Genomic DNA, 20563 nt, shown 5'->3' on the forward strand with positions numbered 1-20563 from the left:
CTCAGTGCAATCCTCTGTACAAGCTCTGGTGTTAACCCACTGGAGGACCCTTATCAGCGACATGTCATGTTTGCGTTTCCCTGCGGTTCCACCACCCCTCCCGTCCATCTCTACACTCTTGGGAGCTTTGACGTGGCAAAAATATTTGCTCAGAGCTTTTCCACAGTCTTGGAGAAGGGGGATTCTGAAATGGATTAAGTATGCCAATGCAAGTTAAAATAACAAACAACCGAATTGAGAAGGAGACTACAGTACCCAGAGAAATAAGAAGCTCATACAGAATACCATAACATGCCATGTTGAGAGCACTATCTCTAGTAACTAAGGTTTAGGCCATACAGATCCTATTATATTGCTATAATATAATATTCTAATTATAGTATTACTATAGTATTCTAATTCCTAATTGTATGGTTTAGACGCTTAGCAGTTATTAATGACTGCATAATGACTGTATATTTGAAGGTGATGTTGTCCACTCAACCTGACTCTCTGACATCCACTGACGAGAACTAATCAAGGTCCCTGCCCCCCTTTGCTACCTTGCTATCTAGTGATAAACCAACCCCTTCACTTCAAAATCAATGCCTTTATCTTTACTTTATCAATAAAAGGGACTCTGCGTTTTACTTTTTCTCCTTCAATCCCTCCTCTTACCCTCCAACACCCTACCTAACCAGTTCATTACAACTTGGAAGAGTAAAAAATAAGGAAAAAAACACCTACCCTGGAGATTCGTTTTATTGCTTGTGTCATGACACGGCCACTCAGAAGTTTCTCAAAAGTTTTTTAGAGTTGGGGGGTTGGCTTAGTTCTAGTTCCTCTGCCTTTGGCTATTGGCAGGCCTTTTATGTTCTTGGAGGATGTGAGGGAAATTTAAATGGAGATAGCTAGATCTCAGCGGCTGGTTAGAGTATTGACTGCAGGTTTCTCATTTGGGATGTGCTGTGCTTTGTTGGAATTTTCTGCTAATTGTCGAGGCATACCTCAACCTTAATCGATGCATCTGGATGATTAGTGAGTACTTGCATTATTTATTTATTTATTTGGCATGAAATCAATGTGAAAATGGAAATATGTGAAATATTTTAAACATATAAAATATAATCTGGGCAATAATAATAATAATAATAATAATAATAATAATAATAATAATAATAATAGTAGTAATAATACAAGTATCTCTGATGACAACATTTCAGATGATTGTGTAATTAAATATATTTAGGAAATCCCTTTTCCCCATTACATTGTCAACAAATATGTTTTTATTGGGTAGGTTAATCACCTGCAATTCCCTAGTAGTTCCAGCAGCAGTTGGCAGGTGTATGAACACCCAGCTCTGCTTTCCCCTGCCACCTCTTGCTCTCCTTGGGGATTAGGACCTGTCAGTGCGGCCCTCTCCCCATCCCTTCCAACTACCTCCCCAACACACACTCTCATGCTCACTCACGGACACACACACGCTGGGACGGCTGCTCAAATCTTTAGTTCTCAGGGTGCTGTGTATGATAGCGATTGGGCGCGCTCTGCGCTTGATTAGGGCAGTTAGCCCTGCTAAGGCTCTGCCTGTTTACAGTGGATTACCGCGAGGGAGGCAGGGGTTAAGTCTACCCAGGCACCATGCCTTCCTCTCTCCCTCCCTCCCTCCCTCTTTCCCCCTCGGGAGTCACTGCAGTGGGCCTGCCTGGCAGCTCGTCTGGGCTCCCCGCGCGACGCCCGTCTGACAGGTAGCGGGATTTGGTGGAGCGCGCTGCATGAGAGCCAACAAGAAAAACTGAACACGGCGGATTAGTTTGGGATTATGTTGTCAGAGCGAGCCTTGACGGACAAACTGCAGAGGAATAAATTGCAATCTGTTTGAGGAGCTAGCGCTGCTGCCACGCAAACAGGAGAGAAGGCACCCCCTCGTCTAAAGCCCTGTCCAAAATGACAGGGGGGGAAAATCATTAATAATTTAGAAACAACCCCTCAACCATTACCCATTGCCTGCTCTTGAATGTTACCGGGTCTGTATTTAGACATGTGTCTTCTACCCCTAACCTGGCTTTCAAAGCTGGTTAACGTTATTTATTCAACCCAAGTGATAGGAATCTCATGGAGATAAGAACGAGGGTAATGTTAAGGCTTGAAAAAACACATATGCCGAACGAAATTCCCCATGTCTTTTTATCCCGCGTCAAGCTCCTGTCCTGTTTCTGATTAGATGACATATGTAGCTTAGAAACGTGTCACAGTTATGACAGCATGCTGGGACTGGTGTTTGTCAGTGTATAATTTTGACTGATTTTGGTATACATTATCATCTTAAAAGGAGCTTTTAGTACAGCACTAAAAATGGCTTAAGTGGATTTTATAAAGCTAGCTTGGACAGTAAATGTATCCAGATGTTTATGATACAGTCCATTAATTGTGTCAAGCACTTTGCTATGTTTTGGACTGTTGTAAATCTCTCCCTCTTCTAACAGCTCATAGCTTCTGTGTAACTCTGCTAAGTTTCATCCTTTCACCCTCAAGTTTAATTGGACTTCTATTATGCTTTAGAGCAAATGGTGTATACTTTGATTACTTTAAATAAGGTCAAATTATGCATGTCTGTATAAATTAGATGGCAACAATGCTGGGTCAACTAAGATACACTGCACTTTTATGAGCGTTTCCAATGTGCTATACCACAAATGGGGTGTCATTTCACCTATGTTTGCTAGGTTTCTCTCTCTCTCTCTCTCTCTCTCTCTCTCTCTCTCTCTCTCTCTCTCTCTCTCTCTCTCTCTCTCTCTCTCTCTCTCTCTCTCTCTCTCTCTCTCTCTCTAACCCTACTGTCAATTGTGACAATGGCCGTGAACACTTAGAGGTGGAGACAGTTGATGGCAATGTGCAGTATTTCATCCCTACAAACTCACTATAAATCCATCTTATGTGCCTTTCTGGTTGAAAAGAATAGCACAGCTTTCCCCTGTGCCTCATGGATCCCAAATGGGCAAAATAAGAAATCACAGACAGCTTTTATGACAGTACATTGGATATCATCAAAAATAAAAAATAAAAGGCTAACACTTTGAAAAGAGAAATATCCACAAATAATTGTGTTGAATTACTGTAATATTTTACTGCTATATTTCTAGGGGAGGACCACCACCCCCACCTTAAGATTTCTGACAAATATAAAATTGAAAATTATACCCTTGAAATTATTAGTGAACTAGTAAACTCAGCAATACTATTGCATCTCTCACTTCCACTCACACATTGAACCCTTCTTTGTGGGTTAATTGAATGTGCTTCATTAAAAGTCTCATGGTGGTGTCTGGTGGAGACAGGCATGGTACGCAGTATTAATGAGCTGATTGCATTCTGTCCAGTCCTGGAGTATTAAGAATGCATGTCTGTACGTTAAACCTATGAATATGCTCTCAGATTTAGCAATGAGCCAGTTTTGTGCTTGGAATAATAAAGCATTAAAGAAATTAACTGCCATTTAATGCCCCCATTCCCTTGGCCAAGTGATAGAACAGTGAAAAACAACGGTAATATTTGAATTTGAAACTAGGTTCTGGTTTATTTAATAAAATTAATTGAATTCAGTATGCACAAACCGTATACAAGTAAATAAATAATAATCAACAAAGAAGTACACTGCTCAATTAGAATACTTCACTTCAAAAACAATATATTACATAGCGGTAAGCTACAGTATCTGAGAGCTATTCTGAACACGGTTTTGTCTTTGGCTTCATCATGTCAAAGATGCTAATCTAATCAGATCCAGCTTGATGGAGACAGCTGACAGTCAGTCAAAAGATCCACGTGAGAGTGACGAGGTACCGTATATTATACTGTAGGCCTTTATTATTATGCATAAATACTCTTTAGACATTTGGATGTCTTGACTTCTCATGGCTAGTGAAAACAATGAAAGTCTCAAAAGGATTAGACTTTTGCAGTTTTATTTCCTCCTCCAAGCATGCTTTGAATGATGAGACTGTGTGTGTGTGTGCGTGCGTGTTTGTATGTGTATGTGTGCCTGCCTGTATGTGTGTCTGCAGCGCGTGTCTGTGCACACACACACACACGTGTATGCTCACACACACAGCTTCCTGCTGCCCTCCTCCTGTGTCCAATCACACAGTGTGACAGAGAGGGCTCCAGAGGTCAGTGGGGGTCACTGGGTAGAGGTTTAAAAAAATGTCCACGGTGAGACACACACCTGATTGATGTCGTGTGGGGGGAGGGGCAGGGATTCTGGGGTAGATGGATAGGGGTGTCTAATCAACCTTTTGACCAATGGCGAGACAGCCGGGAGGACTAAACATAGTATATTAGAGACATAGAGTCAGTCTGATTTTTATTAATCAAATATTGTCATGCAAATACAGATGTTATCAATGTATCCATTATTTTTAATCAAAATTGTACTTATTCCTGGATTTGTGAATGACTCAGTTGACTAAATCGACGGCCACAGATTTACTGACAGGGCAATTAGACAAAGCAAATCAGTTATCTGAAGTATTCTAAATAAGGAGGGCGGTACACAGTGATTGACTGTCCTAAGGTTTGGACCACTGGTCTTCTACAGGGCTTGGCTTTCCTGTTGGTTGATTTATCAGAGTAGGAGTGAGAAACAAATGTGCCTGTCTCCTGACCGTTTCAGTAGAAACAGTTCTGATATGAGTCACTCGTCAATATAAAATGGGGTTGGGTTAAAGCTAAATGAGAGTTTGGAAAAAGGTTTATTGCTTGTCTAGGATCTGCAACCACGGCAACATTTCTTGATTAGAACATTTGTATTACTCATTGTTTTAATCATCTTACTAATTTGAAAGAGGATCTCATGATTGTTCATGATTGTACTCAGGAAAAAGCAACAACTTTTGCAGTATAAATTGAGTATGACCCACAGGAGGTTGGTGGCACCTTAATTGGGGGAGAACGAGCTCATGGTAATAGCTGGAGCGGAATTAGTGGAATGGAATCAAATACATTAAACACATGGTGTTTGATGCCATTCCATACGCCAAATTCCGGCCATTATAATGAGCCGTTCTCCCCTCAGCAGCCTCATGTGGTATGACCTCGGGTTCATTCAGTTCCATTCAAAAGGGCCAAGAGTGAACTGAACATGACGGGCCCGTTTGTTTCACATCCCAATTTCCTCGGCAAACAAATAAAGGTATGTCCATACACACAACTCTTGACCCGTGGTGATAATTTGACTCTTCAGAGATTATTGTTTTCATTTTCTCTTTGGTTCTGAATGATTATCTTTGCTCTCCAGTGACAGGAAGAGTCAACAGTAGCGGCGAGAATCCTATATCTTCTTAAATAAACGGCGCTGTCTGATTATGTTTTAATGGGCAAACCTCGTCCCTATGGGCTGTGACCCTATGAGTGTGTTTTAGCTATGAAGACTGCTGCGCGGTAAGAGATATAATTGCTATGTACATACTTTGCTGGTCCAGGCTCCTTCGGTGTCCCGTACTACAGTATGCCTACACTGTCTGTCTGCTGCTAAGGTTAGGTTATGTTCCCCAATGTTATTCTCCTAAACGGGATTAGGTTTGCTGGAAAAACACATCATATGACCGCAGAGGGGGCAACACGTTGTCTTTCACTCCCGACGGACGCCCACTCATTCCCACTCCTTCAAACGCATTGAGTTACAGTCTTTACTTCCCTGGGAAGAAAACAAAGACTTGCTCAGGCCAGGGGTTGGTCATATGGACGGGAAACCCTCCAAAAAGCTGGGGATGATATCAGATTGAGAGAAGAAGAAAAATGACAAAATGTCTGACTCATCTTCGCCCATTCACTCTCTTTTCCTTTTGTCTTCTTTGTTGCTGTAACATAATTAATTTGGGGGGAGAGAAAGTGCTTAGGGAATAGGTAACATTTTCATCAAACACAGGGTGTATGGACTTGATTAGTAATTCAGACCAAAGCAAATGCTAGACAGACAATATTAGGCCTACAGCTAAATTCAGGTAAATAGCTAATGAGCAAAATAAGTTAACTTCATCATGTTTCATGACGTGCTATGTGTTGAAACGTAATTGGATAGTGAATTATACTGAACAAAAATATAAACGCAACATGAAGTGTTGGTCCCATGTTTCATGAGCTGAAATAAAATATCACTGACATTTTCCATATGCACAAAAAGTTGATTTCTCAAAAATTACTGAGCATTTCTCCTTTGCCAAGATAATCCATCCACCTGACAGGGGTGGCATATCAAGAAGCTGATTAAACAGCATGCTGAGGAGTATTTATGTCTGTAATAAAGCCATTTTGTGTGGAAAAACCATTCTGATTGGCTGAGCCTGGCTCCCCTGCCCAGTCATGTGTAATCCATAGATTAGTGCATAATGAATTCATTTCAATTGACTGATTTCCTTATATGAACTGTAACTCAGTAAAATCTTAGAAATTGTTGCATTTTGTGTTTATATTTTTGTTCAGTATATATAAGAACATTATGTACATTGTGTTTTAGTATTATGGATTTCACCCATTGTTGCCGGCTTGTGTGCTGTTTTCATTTTCAAATATTTTATTCAAACATACTTAATCATACATAATTGCATAATCCAGTCATGAAAATGGAGCCAGATAGTCATCACTTTATTATAAAGTCATTCTAATGACCATACTCCTTTTTTGTTACTCTCTCGCTCTCTCTCTCTCGCTCCATTCCTCCCTCCTATCTCTCTCTCTCAACACCTGTCTTTTATTAGGGTGGGGTGGCCAGTCGTCTCATTGACCCTCAGTATATGGAGAAGAATGCAGTGACGACTCCAAGCCCCTACTCATTCATGAGCTGACACTGAGGGCCCAGGAGAACCGGCCTTTCTAGGAGGTAAAGCAATATCCCAGCAGAGTATGAAGTCATCACCCCGTTTGCATGCAACATGAAAAGAGGTTTCGTTAAGGTTCACCTAGGTCACAAGACATAAGAAGGCCTGGTTCATCACTCAGTCAGGTTTTCTCTGGGATACAGGTGGGGCTACAGTACATACTACAATGCATACTCATAACATATGATAAATATGAAGAAATTAAGAGGTCATTGTTTTAATATGTGCCCAACCATGCCCACAGTCATTTGCAATCCCCCCAAAAATGATCACAGTCATATAATGAGTATTGGTCAGTGTCTGTTTCGGCTATGTTTGGACAACGCAACACAATCATAAGAAATAGTCTCTTCATCACCTGTGCTATACTCAACAGGTTTAGTCTCTGAGGTAAATGTTGTGTCTGCTTTGACACTGTGTGTGTGCAAGTGTGTGCAACGTCGTCTCAGGGCAATTGGTATGATTTGGAACGTACATGTGTCTCCGTCGATTTAGTATGATATGTTACATTCCGAATGGAATAGCGGTCGTACAATATAATATGATTTGGAGAACAGATAGTATGATATGTCTTACCCGGTCGTACAATATCATACGAGTTTAATTAAGTAATGTATCATACAAATTGGTTTACGTAACGTATCATACGTCCTGCTTTGTGCACCGTAACCACAAAGGTTATGAGAATTTACATTGCAGGTTTGGAGAACTAACAACAAAGGTTAGGAGAATTTACATAGAGTAACCAGACCATTAGTGCATGTCATATGTCTTGGAGGTACACACATTTACATTCCAAAGTCTGTTTAATGTGGTCATGCTGGTGTTTGTGTGTATGTGTGTGTGTGTCGGTGTTTGTGTGTGTGCATGCGTGCGTGCATGAGTGTGTGAGGATGGAATCGCCCACACTCCATGAGGTAGCGTGAGGTGATCGACTTCCTTTTAGTTTTCCTTCCCATTATCCTTCAGCTCTAAGCTGACTAACGTTTTTTTCTGAAGAGTGGGGACCAGGGTTCGTGTTCAGGCCTCCTCTGTGAATCACAGTGTAGCGTGCGATCGGCCCACTGCCCTCCGCTTGACTCCCCTATGAACTCTGTTACAATAACATACTTGCTTTTCGCTCCGTCCCTAACCCCCAAACCCCCCACCCCTATTCCCGTCTCTTCTGTGAAAAATGGGGGAAGGAAAAGAGAAAAAGAAAACTCCCCACGTGAAAAAAACGGCTATCTATAGTGGTCTGTGTGATTGAAGCCGACGGGTATTTATTTCGGCCGTTAGACCCCTCCAAATTCTATTAGTGCTGTTAGCATAACTGTGATGACGCAGCTAATCTTTGTTATTATTATTATTATTCTTTATTACTTTAATGTATTTCTCCCTCTAGGGCTGGATGCGGTAATGAGGACCAGATTCTCGCTCCCTCTTCCACTTCCCCTGTAACAGTGGCCAGTCAGAACAAGTCAAGGTTAACAGTGCCATCTACAGTAGAGAGGCAGCCTCTCTAGCCATTATCCAACACTGTATTACATGAAATGAGGGGTTGAGAGAGCCTTACAGTACTCAGTTATGATGACCCATCTCTAAAAGCAAGAGTGTGTTATTACAGTATTATTAAAGTGTTAGCTATGGTGTTTTCTACAACTTAGAAAACTAACTCTTCAGATGGGGGTTGCATTTCTATAATTGTGATATCCTTTTCAGAGCCACACAAATTCAATGCATTATTTTGAAATCAGGTCTCAGATGTAAAAAAAAAAAAAAAAAAATGTATCTGTGGAATTACAGTTGATTGTATAATTTTTTATACAAAAAGAAAAAATTTGATTATAGAGTATATACCTAATCAATTAGGAAGTGTGATCAATTGATTATACCAAAATCAAAATACATGACTACTGATGGACCCAAAATGACACGTTTTCAATGATTAATTTGGGCGAGATATGGCAGACCTCAGAGGCCTAACAGATCAGGGCCTCGGCCATTGGGCTTGGGTGAGAAAAAAGCTAAATACAGCTATTACTGTTTGTCCTCACCCTAATTACCAGTGGCGATACACTCGCAAATATTATCCCATTCTCCTTAATCTACTCCACAACACTGTGCTCTCCCATTTACCGGAAGCTCCAACATTTACCTCGGGATTTATCGGGTTTGGGCTGAAGTGGCTGTGAATGGGAAAGTGCTAATCTAGAAGGCAGATTTAGGATTAGTCTGGTGAGCCAGGTGACATCAGGGCTGGGCTCTCATTGGCCGGAGGGGGGCGGGAGACTGGCTGGTCTCTTGAGTAGACAGGGTGGGGGGCTCTGTCTGTATGTCTGTCTACGTATCTGTTTCTCTCTTTCTCTTTGTCTCCCTCTCTCTCCCTTTCTCTCTCCCTCACGGTGCCCTGATGAAAGAATTCCATTCATCAGTTGAGGATTAACAGGGACTCAAACAACACTACATCCAATTCCCCGCTTCACAGCCACTGGGGCAAGCCCTACACAGACGCAGCACAGCACAACACAACAGCAGACCAGCATTCACTGTGTCTGGAAGAGTGCCTTCTAACACAAGTTATTGATCAGTCTACCAGTTTATGGATCTGTATAAGTATTGATATTTCAATGCATTTAAGTAAATTAGGGGTTCAAAGTGTATTGAAAGCAGGTGCTTCCACACGTGGTTCCTGAGTTAATTTAGTAATGAACATCCCATCATTCTTAGGGTCATGTATAAAAATGATGGGCATGCCATTATCTTGGCCATTCTTTTGTGAACCATATGCCATGGCTGTCTCAGTCACCAGATCTCAACCCAATTGAACACTAATGGGAGATTCTGGAACGACACCTGAGACAGCGTTTTCCACCACCATCAACAAAACACCAAATTATGGAATTTATTGTGGAAGAATGGTGTTGCATCCCTCCTATCGAGTTCCAGACAATTGTAGAATCTATGCCAAGGTGCATTGAAGCTGTTCTGGGTCATTGTGGCCCAACGCTGTATTAAGACACTTTATGTTGGTGTTTCCTTTATTTTGGCAGTTACTTTTACATCTGCATACGTATAATGATGTTTCAGTAACTCTATTGTCTCTATGATGTGCCTTTGTTATAATACTTTACATGTGGTTGCTGGGTCATATTTGTTCCATGATGTTTCCTTTTTCTACTGAAATACGATTTCAAAATGTTCATGGATCATAACCATTTATGTGCTTTTATTCAAGTTAGGCCTCTGCATGATCTGTCTCATATGTAGTATCTTGTGTTGTGATAAGCATGTCTGGCTGCAGGAGTCTGACCTCAGAGCATCCCACAATAATAAAAATAACAAAAATACTATAAAATCACCAGGACATTTTTACTTAGGAAATCTGCTCCCAAGTATTCCCACTCATAAATAGAGAGGCATTTGTGATGGCATCTCAATGTAATCAAGGTTTAAAATGATTATTTTTTGTAATCAAGGTTTGAAATTATATATATTTTTTGTCAAATACTATCTGTTTGGGATTTGCAGTGTCCAAATTATGTATAACTATGTTCTGGCCCCCCGACCATCCGCTCAAGAATAAATCGACCCACGGCTGAATGTAATTGCGGACTCCTGCCCTAGATCATACACAGTTCCCAAACGCTGTTAAATTCAATGCATTATGTCAAATGCACAACTCACAATAATGCATCGGAGGCGTCAATGGGAAGTGGGTGCATTTGCAGACAGGTTAAGTACATGTTGGCGTGGCTCCCGCACTATCTGGGAGACAGCTTGGCTTCCCAGCCTCCCACAGTTTTCGCAGTAATGAACGAGCTGCCTTACCCAAACAAACAGGCTCTCTGGAGATGTACCTCAACTACCTCCCTAATCCAGGAAGTCTCTCTTATCTCCTCACAAATGGTCCAGTGCTGAGCCGCCGCAGGCTATGATGTCATTCATCAGGTTGAAACCCAGACCATTGAACAGGTATGGATGTTTCAGTGAAAGAAAGTGACTGTTCCGCTGTGGTGGTGCGCATCAGGGCTAGGTCCTCGCCCTATTGTTTATTTACACAGCCACCAGTCACATTGACATGTTTCTATGTGTCATAGATGTACATAGAAAGGTATGTTATGTTGAGCTGGTTGAATGGGGGTACAGGTGTGTCTGCATGTTGAATTTACTGTGAGATTTGCTTACAAAAACATAACACCAAAATGCTGAGAGAAAAAAAACACACTTACTGCCTGTATTTCATTTAGAAGCTTCAAGAAGATAACTAAACGCTCATTTTGTCTTTAGGGGCTAATAGTTTCTGTGTTGGCGCATCTGATACAAAAGCATTTAAACCACAGGGTTGTGCGAGTGCAGTGCACATTTCTCCATCATGCAGTAATGACAGTTGATTCTGAAAAACGAATGTATCATAATGAAAATCGATGGTTTGTATAGTGATAGTCCAAAAAGATGGAGCCGCCTTCCAGTGTTGACAGGGAAGAGGAAAAGTGGCAGTAAAAGGAAATCAGGGTTTGGCTGGAGAGGAAGGTAATTTGTGGAGGCGTTATGATGGGTGGCGCCATTCATTAGACAACTTTATGGAGAGCTAAAAGCTCCCGTCCTCCCACACAAACCTGACTGGTCCGTGTCAGGCACCGCACCCCTGCCTGCTCCTTCTGTACACACACACACAAATGCACACACTCAAATGCACACACACACACACACACATAATGGGTTGAAAACCTCACTACCATAAACTGTGCTTTGCTTGAGGATGAATCTACACTTTTTGGAAATACAATACATTCCTCCGCTCAAGCATCTTATCCTCTGATTGGCTCATCAATGATCACATGATCAACTTATTTATTAAATGTGAAAAACGTGTTTTACCTATCACCCATTAAACTGGCTTGAATCAAGTATGATCAATGAATCATTTTGCACAAACATGTAAACCCTACTTGAGATTTGTACACTTTCTGCACACAGAATTGTCTTTTATAATTTTATTTATTTATCAAACTTAATTATAATCACGTAATGCCCGTTTCGAGGGGACTCCTCAATTACAACATCCTCACACTAAGACCCTCATCAGGTCAAGCTTTGATGGAGATATTCTCCAGCTGGTATCTTGTGTTTATAGGTGTCTGCATTAAATGGGCTAGCAGTTTCCCATTGCTATCAGTTACCCTTGAAAGAGGTCTGAACCAGTTGCTAAGAACTTTCACCCAACAGTGTTGAGCGTTAATAGTGACCTGGACATGTTTTCCAACCAAAGGTTGTTATAAAGAGATAAGTCCATGAGACCATGTTTGCGAGTTTAGAGACTACGCCAACAAGACAACAAGGAGCTGGAGAGAATTTGAAACCAAGTGCCGCAGTGAGTTCACAAAGACCAAAACAGCTGTGTTTTTACAATCACTGAAATACTACGCTGGAAATGTTTTTTTTGTGCCGGCTACACATACTGCACCTGCCATTTCCATCACAGCCGTGTGGTCACAAAGGGAGCATTTCATCTGTCAACAGGACCAAGCCCTTGATAGATCCTGCAAGCCAGTCAATCCTTCAAACACCCCGTCTCTCACATTGTGGCATTTGCTTTTAAATATTTAATTTAACAAAAAGGGAATGATCATTTTTAACTCTGCCTCATGCCGTTTTCATTGAGAAGTGACATTTAACAAAGATCACAAATGCGAGCATGGGCAAATCAATCTATTTTGGTCTGTTTCATACGGGAACATCAAGGCACAGAACGTCAGGCTATGTGATATGCTAAAGCTACAGTATATACTTAACAACATTATTTACAAGTGTCATTTCACGGAAGAGCTATAGGCCGAATAAAAGCATTGGCCCTCATAAAGAAAGCTGTCATCGGGGCCATGAGCTCTAACTTAGTGACGGCAAATGGCTCTGGTCCTCATTCCCCACCAACTGCAGTACAACCAGACCCACCATGGGGTAGCATAGCCTACCCTCTAGGGTAAAACAAGAGAGGGAGCGAAAGAGACTGCGTCAACCCAGTAAGGATTAAAGGGGTCACAGTGGATCAGCTGGGTCTTCCTCTCCCACAGAGGAGGAAAAACAAATATTAATCACCTCTAGTACTTCACACACAATGGGCCCCTGGAGTTGTCAGGAGGGCCAGTGGAGCAGACGACACAGGTCCCAGGGACTAATGAAAAACGAGTGGACCTGAGAATGGATGTCTGTGTGTGTGGTTACACTTCTGAATATGTACATTATGTGTGTGTTGATGAGAATGCATGTGTCTGTGTGTGTCCATGTGGCTGTATGTGAATAAGGTGGTCTATGGATGTGTGTGAGTCTATATATTTGTGTAAACTGGCGCAAGCATATTCACACGCATGTCTGTTTGTGTGTGTGTGAGAGAGACCAGAGAGGACTGGAATGTGGCATTGTTTGCTTTACTCCCTGGCTTGGCACCATATTCTGCCCACCCTCCTGCCCATGCCTGGCCATTCGCAGTGGGACCCCAGCTCAGCAAGCCGCTCTCTTGCAGCGACAGCCCCACCTGGCGAGGCGCGGCGACGACGGCTGTGCCATCTGGTCCCGACGGCGGCCCACTATTGGCCCTGGTGCCAGTGTGTCGTGTTTAATGAGCACATATGAGCAAACAACGCGTTGCCAGGTGGCGGTGCCGCCACACCATGTGACCAGGCGGGCTCCAACCTCGCTGTTCAAACCCGGGGGCATCAAAGGACGGCGTGGGATTTCCAAAGTAACCAAGGCGTAATCTACCCCCTTATTGGTCCCATTCATATTGAAATGCATGATCATAGGAGTTGCAGGAGCCCCTAATCTTGCCAATGAGCAGTCCGGCACAGCTGCGGGGATAAAGTTAGAGTGAGACCACCACTATATTAGAAAAGCTAAGGCCTTGCTGATTGGATTATGAGATGTGGAGTGGGCGGACAAGGGCAGGGGGACAGGGGGAGTGAGGAAATGTCATCTTTCAGTGTTGGCCTGTGTGTGGTAGTGGTTGTATTAGGCTTGGCTCCATAAGGCCGATGGGCGGGGGAGGACAGGGGACTTTGTCCCAGGGTTTGAGCACGGGACAGAGAATGGGAGCAACAAAATGGGGAACCAAAAGCGGCTTTCGGCATCTGGACTCGGGCCTTGATTCTGACTTGGCCTCCCAGCGTGAGCTCGTCTGGTATTAAGTTGTAGCGCGACAGAGTTTCGAGGACTAAACCGGGCATTAGCTGACGACTTAAAGGTTTTTGCCGGATACTCTGGTAGGAAGAGCCGCCCCATTTAAGTGTGATTGAACGCGGCTTAGATGTAGATCAATGATTATCCTCTTGACTGTTTTGTTTTGAGGTTTCTTTCAGCATTCATTGGAGAGTGGGAGAGGAGTAGCCATTTTGTTTCAATGAGAAAGAACCAACATTCGTCACTGAAATGTCGGATATTTTGAGTTCCTAAAATGTTTCCTTTATGCCCTTTGATTAACATATGCATTACACATATAGGTCTTTATTTTAAAGTAGATGCAATTTTAAAAGGAATTTACACAACATGAAATCCTGCATTGAAATACATAAGTCAACCAGATCCAAATGCAACTTACATTTCAAATGCAGCATTATTCAATCACGCAAATTATTGCTTTTCCTTTGGACTTTCCCAATAATAACTGCTGCAAAGTTATCACACATGCTGTCACTCTTGAATGAAATGTATTCAAACAAGGTGCTTGAGAGACCCTTAACTGGAAGACTCCCCTCTACGACCCATGGGGCGGCGCACAATTGGCCCAGCGTCGTCCAGGGTAGGGGAGGGAATGGCCGGCAGGGATGTAGCTCAGTTGGTAGAGCATGGCGTTTGCAACGCCAGGGTTGTGGGTTCGATTCCCATGGGGGGCCAGTATAAAAAATGTATGCACTCATTAACTGTAAGTCGCTCTGGATAAGAGCGTCTGCTAAATGACTTAAATGTAAATGTACGATATTCACTGGTGATTTGGGAAAGCACTAGAGGTCCAAAGCAGTCATCGGGATCTGGCTAGGTTGCTGATGGAACATTGGCATGAGTTCTCAACACCTGCCTTCTTTCTTAACCCTATCCAGTTAACAGACAACCCAATGTGGAGATAGAGATATAGGCTCCAAAGATTTCATACACAGCAATCTAGTATACATAGATGTTATATATTGACACGGTGTAGACTATTGTATTCCCACAGTCTGAAATTGGTATAGGCCTGGCTATTTTATGTTGTGAGTTATTTAGGTGCATCTGTTTCAGTCCTGTATCTGAAAGTATGGAAAACAATTCCCCATTCCCTATAATTTAATGATCTGGCCGTCTACTTTTCAGATTGACATAACAATGTTCTGGAGATACATCCGCTCACCTAAATCACACATTGTAAATATGACAGTGTGTGTGTGTCTGTGTGTGGGTGGGTGGGTGGGTGTGTGCGTGTGTGTGTGTGTGTGTGTATACGCAAGGTGAGCATGCTTTCGGGGGAGACAGGTCTTCATTTATCCATCTCAAGCATGTTTTTAGTTTCCAACTGGCAGACCTCTCAGGAATCCCGGTATAAATTCAGCCAGCCGTGTTCGGTACAACCGAATAGCTCACACACTTGACATCTCATTTTAAAGCTTATTGAGTGTGAGGAGGACTTTGTGCCAAGCAATTTCACAGTTATTTGCAAAAGATTAACCTTGGATCGGGAATTGCAGAGTTTTAATCTGACAGTGCTAACTGTTACCACAGCTAAAGCCAGGTTTATTCCAATTAAATTAAATGCCTACACAAAGCATTACATATTGTTGTGGACTACAAAGTTGTCTGTATTTGGATAAGACTTCTACACACTCTACCTTTGTGTTTGTTTAAATAATGAATAATGCATTTCTATAATTGTTTCACCTTTCCCTTTTCTTGAAGCCTGCAGCTACTGCCAAATATTGTTTGTGGTGCATTCTGTATCAGTCTTGTAAATGGTAATACTGTATAGCAGAAGCATTAAACATGTATATGTATTTATAATGACTTATTAATTACATGTATTCAAATCAAATCTAATCTAATCTAAATGTATTGGCCACATGCGCTGAATACAACAGGTGCAGACATTACAGTGAAATGCTTACTTACAGCCCTTAACCAACAGTGCATTTATTTTTTATAAAAAAGTAAAATAAAACAACAACAAAAAAGTGTTGAGAAAAAAAGAGCAGAAGTAAAATAAAATAACAGTAGGGAGGCTATATATACAGGGGTGTACTGGTGCAGAGTCAATGTGCGGGGGCACCGGCTAGTTGAGGTAGTTGAAGTAATATGTACATGTGGCTAGAATTAAAGTGACTATGCATAAATAATTAACAGAGTATCAGCAGCGTAAAAAGATGGGGTGGGGGGGGGGCAGTGCAAATAGTCCGGGAAGCCATGATTAGCTGTTCAGGAGTCTTATGGCTTGGGGGTAGAAGCTGTTGAGAAGTCTTTTGGACCTAGACTTGGCACTCTGGTACCGCTTGCCGTGCGGTAGCAGAGAGAACAGTCTATGACTAGGGTGGCTGGAGTCTTTGACAATTTTGAGGGCCTTCCTCTGACACCGCCTGGTATATAGAGGTCCTGGATGGCAGGAAGCTTGGCCCCAGTGATGTACTGGGCTGTACGCACTACCCTCTGTAGTGCTTTGCGGTCGGAGGCCAAGCAGTTGCCATACCAGGCGGTGATGCAACCAGTCAGGATGCTCTCGATGGTGCAGCTGTAGAATTCTTTGAGGATCTGAGGACCCATGCCGAATCTTTTCAGTCTCCTTAAGGGGAATAGGCTTTGTCGTGCCCTCTTCATGACTGTCTTGGTGTGTTTGGATAATAGCATTTATAATAGCATTATAATACCCATCATGCCCATCAACTCTCTATCTCCATCTCCATCTCTGTTTTTCCCTCCCTCTTTCGCTAACCCTCCCTCGCTCCCTCCCAGCTCTCAACATCTCCCCCATAGCATCAAAGCAAAAGACGTGGGGGACCCTTGGTGGCGTCTCCCAGACACATTATGGAACCAGATCAGTGGATGACAGGCGACGACTAAGGCCGACAGGGGCCGCTGGCTTTTGTAACTCGACCAGATTCATCATGTCATATTATCTCCGGGCCCTGCAGGGCCACGCTGCCAGGGTCACATAGGCCCCCGTCCCGGGTCGAGGACATCAGTGGTACATCAGTCCCACCGGCAGCATAGCTAGCGGAAAAATGCTATTATTCTCTACAGGAGGAATTCCCTCCCACTGAGAAGTAGTAGCAGTTGCCAAGATGGAATATTATGAGTGTGTAGCATTCATGCGATGATTGGTCAGGGCAGTATATGGTTATATATAGCTGTGTATACAGTGGGGTAAGAAAGTATTTAGTCAGCCACCAATTGTGCAAGTTCTCCCACTTAAAAAGATGAGAGAGGCCTGTAATTTTCATCATAGGTACACATCAACTATGACAGACAAAATTAGAAGAAAAAAATCCAGAAAATCACATTGTAGGATTTTTTATGAATTTATCTGAAAATTATTGTGGAAAATCAGTATTTGGTCAATAACAAAAGTTTCTCAATACTTTGTTATATACCCTTTGTTGGCAATGACACAGGTCAAACGTTTTCTGTAAGTCTTCACAAGTTTTTCACACACTGTTGCTGGTATTTTGGCCCATTCCTCCATGCATATCTCCTCTAGAGCAGTGATGTTTTGGGGCTGTCGCTGGGCAACACGGACTTTCAACTCCCTCCAAAGATTTTCTATGGGGTTGAGATCTGGAGACTGGCTAGGCCACTCCAGGACCTTGAAATGCTTCTTACGAAGCCACTCCTTCGTTGCCCGGGCGGTGTGTTTGGGATCATTGTCATGCTGAAAGACCCAGCCATGTTTCATCTTCAATGCCCTTGCTGATGGAAGGAGGTTTTCACAAAAAATCTCATGATACATGGCCCCATTCATTCTTTCCTTTACACGGATCAGTCGTCCTGGTCCCTTTGCAGAAAAACAGTCCCAAAGCATGATGTTTCCATCCCCATGCTTCACAGTAGGTATGGTGTTCTTTGGATGCAACTCAGCATTCTTTGTCCTCCAAACACGACGAGTTGAGTTTTTACCAAAAAGTTCTATTTTGGTTTCATCTGACCATATGACATTCTCCCAAACCTCTTCTGGATCATCCAAATGCACTCTAGCAAACTTCAGACGGGCCTGGACATGTACTGGCTTAAGCAGGGGGACACGTCTGGCACTGCAGGATTTGAGTCCCTGGCGGCGTAGTGTGTAACTGATGGTAGGCTTTGTTACTTTGGTCCCAGCTCTCTGCAGGTCATTCACTAGGTCCCCCCGTGTGGTTCTGGGATTTTTGCTCACCGTTCTTGTGATCATTTTGACCCCACGGGGTGAGATCTTTCATGGAGCCCCAGATCGAGGGAGATTATCAGTGGTCTTGTATGTCTTCCATTTCCTAATAATTGCTCCCACAGTTGATTTCTTCAAACCAAGCTGCTTACCTATTGCAGATTCAGTCTTCCCAGCCTGGTGCAGGTCTACAATTATGTTTCTGGTGTCCTTTGACAGCTCTTTGGTCTTGGCCATAGTGGAGTTTGGAGTGTGACTGTTTGAGGTTGTGGACAGGTGTCTTTTATACTGATAACAAGTTCAAACAGGTGCCATTAATACAGGTAACGAGTGGAGGACAGAGGAGCCTCTTAAAGAAGAAGTTACAGGTCTGTGAGAGCCAGAAATCTTGCTTGTTTGTAGGTGACCAAATACTTATTTTCCACCATAATTTGCAAATAAATTCATTTAAAATCCTACAATGTGATTTTCTGGAGAAAAAAAGTATCAATTTGTCTGTCATAGTTGACGTGTACCTATGATGAAAATTACAGCCTCTCTCATCTTTTTAAGTGGGAGAACTTGCACAATTGATGGCTGACTAAATACTTTTTTTCCCCACTGTACCTACAGTATAATACATATATAGCATTATGGTTATATGGCATTACATCCATATCACAATATATAGTGTGATAGATGCAGGGGCGGTGTGTTCATTAGGGCGATATGGGCGACGCACTGCCAAACGGGAAAAGGAAGGGATTTTTTTTCTAATCAATTATATCACGGCAACAGTAGTTTTCAGTGTTCTAATCTAGACGTCTGATCTGCCACTAAATGTCCAATCAGGCTAAAGTCGTGCTTCAAATGGCCCCGCCCCTTTTGGGGCGATTTCAGTCAGGTTGAAAATCGCCCAGGAGTCTCTCATAGACTATCATGTAAAATATTTTTTTTTTCAAATATCAGAGCTTTCAATACAATCTCTATGGGTTCCGGGAGGGCTTGCACTTACGCGCTTTCGTCATACGTAACATAAGTAACCATGAACATAACTAAGAAAAGAGCGGGTAGCAGCGTCAATCAATTCACGTACAACTGTCAAGATGGCTAGCTTTGCGAGGCAAATATTAAACTGAGGGCTCCACCAACCCTGGTATTTTTCTTGGACTTGTCAACTTTGTGGCACAATTAGATGAGGTGTTTGATGACCATTTTAAAAATGCTAAAGTTTTCAAGGGCACATCAAAGACCATTCAAAACGAGCTACTGGAGTGTATGCTAGCGGTCATGAGGGAACATATTGTGGAGGAGGTGAAGTCGGCGAACTTCGTAGCTATCTAAGCTGACGAGACCACGGACGTTTCTACACAGACACAGCTGGTGCTTGTGCTGAGGTACATAGATAGCAACCACAAAGTGCAGGAGCGCTTTTTTGAGTTCCTTCCCATCTCGGAATCAACCTCAGTCTCAATCGCCAGTGTGCTTTTGGAGAGACTGAACGGTCTTTTTGCCGACGACGAGAAAGTCAAACTCATTGCGCAAGCTTACGATGGAGCCAGTGTGATGAGGTGAGAGAAGGCTGGTGTGCAGCAAAATGTGCGTGAGCATTTCAAGAATGCCCATTACGTGCATTGCTATGCGCATCAGCTGAATTTGATCATGCAGCAAGCTAGAACAGTTTCAGTACCAATAATGTAGCCTCTCTCTCTCTTTGTCGCTCCCTGTCTGTCTCTTTAACACACACACGCCCAAATCAGTTCACAGTTGATGTTGTTTAAAATAGTTATTTTTCATTTTTTTTTAAGTAAAAAAAAAAAAAAGATCTGTTCATGTTCATTTTTACAAATCTATACAATTGGCCAGAATATGGTTGTTCATATTTACAAATCTATACAATTGGCCAGAATATGGTTGTTCATTTTTACAAAGCCATACAGATAGCTGTGTTTACCTTTTCTATAAATTATTTTCAAATTCTGTTTTCAGGCAAAATGTCTATCACTGTTCATTTTCACAAATCTATACAAGAGGGCAGAATATGGAAGTCTATAAAAATTTCTTATTACCAATAACTTGCATCAATGTTTTCAGTAGCCTCTATCAAAAGCTCCTGCTTGCTTGTTGTGAATTATGCTCAGGTGCACATATTTCCAATTCAACCATGAGGCCTTTTTGAAGCAAGTAATGTGTATATCAGTATTGACTTATATGCTGCCCCTGTCTTCATGTTGTTGCTGGACATATCTTTTTTAAAATGTGTGTAGGTCACCTAAATCATCAGAAAAATTGCCCCCCCTGAGAATTTTTTTAGGAGCCGCCACTGGATAGATGGCTATTTGCATTGGATATGTTCAAAATAACTCTCCCATAAGTC

The 20563-nt window shown here is 42.3% G+C and overlaps 1 long non-coding RNA gene across 1 annotated transcript; it reads left to right on the forward strand.

Annotated features, from left to right (window-relative positions):
- The first annotated feature begins 899 nt into the window (after window positions 1-899).
- Window positions 900-8617, forward strand: LOC121537073. The gene is made up of 3 exons (XR_005994941.2): window positions 900-1017; window positions 6738-6859; window positions 8242-8617. It is a non-coding gene; the product is annotated as an uncharacterized LOC121537073 (long non-coding RNA).
- Window positions 8618-20563: the final 11946 nt, after the last annotated feature.

The sequence above is a fragment of the Coregonus clupeaformis genome, chromosome 2 (assembly GCF_020615455.1).
Source record: "Coregonus clupeaformis isolate EN_2021a chromosome 2, ASM2061545v1, whole genome shotgun sequence".
Lineage (NCBI taxonomy): Eukaryota > Metazoa > Chordata > Actinopteri > Salmoniformes > Salmonidae > Coregonus > Coregonus clupeaformis.